The following is a 4,775-nucleotide window of genomic DNA, read 5'->3' on the forward strand; positions in this document are numbered from 1 at the left end:
AACAAAAACATTACAGACATTAAAGGGTGAAAAAAGTAAGTATACTTGTAACATCAATATGTTTCCATTCCATGGCACAGAGAAAGCACATAGGTGTATTCCTTGGAAAATATTTTTGTGGTAAATTTCAATTCTTAAAGATTTTGGAATTTCACATGTGAAAATTTGTGGGTTTTTTTTTTTTGGCTTGTTTTTCTTTTTCCACTCTATACAGGCAACTAATGATGTTCTGAGGTTTTTTCTCAAATATATTTTGCAACCTCCATTCCTCCCCTTCAGATCTGAAACACTCACTGGTTTTCAGAACATCAATTTTCATAGGCTAGGAAATTTTGAAAGTTTCTGGAGCAGAGAAATGACAAATGAAAAACACAGAAAGGATTAATGGAAGTGAAACATAGCCAACAATGTAGGTTTCATTCTGCCAGATAGGTGGACAAACCAAAAGATTAGAAAAGGAAAAAAGGAACCAAAAGTCAAATTTTCAAAAGTAACTTTTAATAAATTCTAAAAACAAAATCAAAACCAAAACAAAAACCAACCAACCCACACTGAAATTTAAAAAAAATGTCAACATTTCCAGTGGTTGTTTTTAACAGGATAGAAATCACATGACTTCTTGAATAGAACTCCCACTTGGTAAGTCAACTTCATTACCTGTCAGGTTTATAAGCAGCTTAATACTACATTTACCACTCTATGCTTCTCTCAAAGCATATAGACATTGACAAGTGTCCTGGTTTTGGCTAGGATAGGGTAGATTTTCTTTCTAGTAGCTGATATAGTGCTATGTTTTGAATTTAGTGTGAGAATAATGTTGATAACACACTGATGATTTCAGTTGTTGCTGAGCAGTGCTTATACTACATCAAGGATTTTTCAGCTTCTCATGCCCAGCCAGCAAGAAGGCTGGAGGGGCACAAGAAGTTGGGAGGGGACACAGCCAGGGCACCTGACCCAAACTGGCCAAAGGGGTATTCCATACCATGTGATGTCATGCCTAGTATATAAAGTGGGAGAAGTTGGCCTGGGAGCAGAGGGTCACTGCTCAGGAACTAACTGAGCATCAGTCAGTGAGTGATGAACAATTGTGCATCACTTGTTTTGAATATTCCAATCCTTTTTATTATAATTGTTATTTTATTATTGTTAGTATTATCATTACTAGTTTCTTCCTTTCCATTCTATGAGACTGTTATCTCAGCCAACTAGTTTTCTCCCCCATCCCACTGCGTGGGGTGGAAGCGAGTGAGCAGCTGCGTGGTGCTTAGTTGTTAGCTGGGGTTAAATCATGACAACAAGATAAATCAAACTTACCTAGCTTCCATCATACTCCAGTACTAGATCAAAATTACACTTATTTTCATATTACCAGTTTAAATTGGCATCACAGACAGGATCCCTTGAGACGAGAGTGCCATACTGTTTCCCCAATACCTGAGACCTCTCAGGAACGTAAGGGGAGCAGGCTTGTGTTGTGTTGTCTTTGAAACTTTATGTGCTGCCTTCCTGAGATGACTGCTTCCCTGCTTTGTGTAAGATGAATGATAGTAAAATTCCCCCTTTGGGGAATGAAGTTTTGTTTGATTTTTTAGAAAAACATGAAGCGCGACCCTCTGTGCCTGGGATAGACTGGGCTTAGGGAAATTGGTATAATCTGCAGAGCATTGTTGATCAGATGGTCGCTTTACAGGAAGAGGTTAAAGTGTGGTCAGGGAAAGGAAAAGCAATTGTCTCTGCCATTCTCGGTGCCAGTCTGGCTGCAGCAGTGGAGGATTGGGATTGCCACCTCACTTCAGAATCTCAAATTATTGAATCCCTCCAAAATCTTGTTCAGTCCCTTCTGCGACACGTGGCGGGATTAAAAGCACAACTTGAAGCAGAAAAGAACCAAGTGAAACATTTGCAAATTGCTCTTAAGGAGCAGCTCCTTGCAGATACTGTCCGTGAGGAAATTCCTCCAAGCTCAAAAATTGGCTACCCCTTGAAGAACCTGCAAGCAGCAAAAGAGAAAGTGGAGAAGTTGGAGCTGCCTTCATTGTGACCCTTAGTCAAAACTGAACATATTTATGATGATGAGCAGGACCAGTTCCCCCAAGTTACAACTAAAGAGGTCCCCTACACTGCCACAGAGTTGGCAAAACTAAAAAAGGAGTTTGGCCGAACACCTAAGGAGTCAGAAACGGCGTATGTGTGAAGAGTATTGTTGTCGGGGGTGGGGGGGATGACCAGATTCTGTTAAGTAAAAGGAGGAGGAAGGGTATTGGGGACCAGGAGTGTTTTTAGCTAATGGGGATTACCATGCCCCCGGTCTTTAACCCAACAGGCAGCCTATTGGGCGGGGGGTTTGAACCCCTTGGAGAGGGGGGATCCCCTCTCAATTATGGGGACTGTTGATCAATTAGTGGAGAGTGTGTAAAAGGCAGCTTGTCTGCAGATGATGTATGATCGAAAATTGGAGCCTAGACAGGAGTCCCCGATGATGATGTTGGTGGCTCCTGAGGGAATGACTCCCTTTATACGGGGACTCCCTGATTCTCTGAAACCAATTGGTATACAATTACAAGGAAAGATATAGGTGATGCCCCAGGGCGAGAGTGTTTCAGCTGCTTTAGTAGGATTCACACCTGATCAGCATCATGACCCCCAGATAAGAAAATGTGGACTAGGGGAGAAGTGGCCCAGGAATTAATTAATTACGGGCATAAGGATGGTCCTGTTAACCCTTCAGCCACCAAAAAGGAATCCAGGGGCTTGAGGCGGGCTGAAGTAAAAATAGTTCCGCACCCTGGGAGTGATAAGAGAACACCCCTTGCTAAATCACTGGGAGGAAGAGATATCCCAAACAGATGTAATAGACTGTGGGCTCAGGTACACCAGAAGGGGATCCGGTGTGACTTAATGGATGGGTTGTCAACAGACAAATTGGAAAAATTGTTAACAGGGTGGCTTGATAAATCAGCAAATAAAAAAGTGGATTTTGAGAATACTACTCCCAGCGCACCCTCCCTGATAGATTTATCAAAACCAAATGCCACCCAAAAGCTGGCGGGAAACTGGATCCTTTGCCTTTCAGTGGTGAGCAGAGGGGTGAAGGTTGGATGTATATCAGACAGCTCACTGAAAACGGCCAGGGTGATTTATTAATTACAGGTGTTGTGGGGCCAAAACAAGTCCCGGTCACTTTTTTGGTAGATACTGGAGCTCAAATTTCAGCTATTAAAACCAAAGATGCTGCTAACTGCGGAATTACACCCTCCAAACAGCAGCTTTTTGTGGCAGATGCATTCAGCATTGTTCAGCCACAGGCATTAGCAATGGTCAGCTTGCGTTTGCCAGGAGAAGATAATGCCACTACAGTGACAATGGTTGTGTGGGAGTTTCCACTTAATCTTTTAGGACTCGATGTTTTAAAGGGAAAGACCTGGATTGATAATAAAGGGAGACGGTGGTCATTTGGCTCTCTCACAATAGATATTCAGCTGTTACAAACCACCATGCTGCTGCTTGCCCCTTCAAAGCTTACAAATGTTAAGCCCTACCCGATACCCTTGGGGGCCAGAGAGGGAATAGCTCCTGTGTTAGAAGACTTAAAGGGACAGGGTATTGTGATTCCAACCCATTCTCCTTTTAACTCCCCGGTGTGGCCAGTGCAAAAACCTAATGGCATGTGGAGATTGACTGTAGATTATCACAGACTTAATGCAAATACCAGTCCATTGACAGCTGCGGTACAGAATATTGCTGAGTTTACAGCTACAATCCAGGAATGAGCCCACCCGACTATGGCAACAGTGGATGTTAAAGGTGTGTTTTTTTATGGTCCCCTTGCAAACAGAGGATCAAGACTGCTTTGCGTTAACTTGAGAGGCTCAGCAATTTACTTTTACCTGACTCCCACAAGGGTATAAGCACTCCCCCACTCTAGCTCATCATGCACTAGTGCAGGAGCTAGAAGTAATTCAGACAGAGGAGGGTGTCAGTGTTTATCAGTATATTGACGACATTCTTGTGGGTGGGGATGAAACAGAAAAGGTTCAGAAAACTCAGGATAATATGATTTCTCACTTGAAAAGCTTGGGGCTGAAAATTCCACCAGAGAAAATACGAACACCCTCGAGCTAAGTAAAGTTTTTAGGAATTTGGTGGAAGGGAGGAATGACATGTATCCCCCCCGACACCCTTTCCTCATTAGATTAGATCAAATCAGATCAAAATTAAATCAAATCAAAATTAATCAAATCAGATTAAACTGCCAGAGTCAAAAAAGGATTTGCAGCAAGCACTAGGATTACTTGTGTTTTGGAGGAAACATATCCCTGATTTTTCAATTATTGCAAGACCCCTGTATGACTTGTTGCGAAAAGGGACTCAGTGGGAATGGACTAAGCCCCATGAAGAGGCATTGCAGTTGTTAGTTTTTGAAGCGACTGCCCATCAAGCTCTCAGTCCTATTCACCCCACAGACCCTGTCCATATTGAATGGGGATTTGCCAAGAGCAGGTTATCAATACATTTATGGCAAAAGGGCCCCGAAGGACCCACTCTATTGGGTTCTATTCTCACAGTTTTAAGGATGCATAAAAAAGACATACTGCTTCAGAGAAGGGTTTGTTTGTAGTCAGTTTAGCCTTGAGAGAAGCTGTATGGCATATTCAACAACAGCCTATAGTGCTTAGAGGCCCGTTCAGAGTAACCAAAACAGTTTTAGCAGGAACTCCACTCCCTGATGGGGTGGCTCAGAGAGCCTCTGTGAGGAAATGGTATGCCCAGAT

At 42.7% G+C, this 4,775-nt stretch overlaps 1 pseudogene; it reads left to right on the forward strand.

Moving 5' to 3' along the window:
• The first annotated feature begins 1,540 nt into the window (after window positions 1-1,540).
• LOC104828436 lies at window positions 1,541-3,147 on the forward strand (annotated as a pseudogene).
• The last annotated feature ends 1,628 nt before the right edge of the window (window positions 3,148-4,775 follow it).

This window comes from Haliaeetus leucocephalus, unplaced genomic scaffold, assembly GCF_000737465.1.
Source record: "Haliaeetus leucocephalus isolate CR32 unplaced genomic scaffold, Haliaeetus_leucocephalus-4.0 Scaffold154, whole genome shotgun sequence".
Lineage (NCBI taxonomy): Eukaryota > Metazoa > Chordata > Aves > Accipitriformes > Accipitridae > Haliaeetus > Haliaeetus leucocephalus.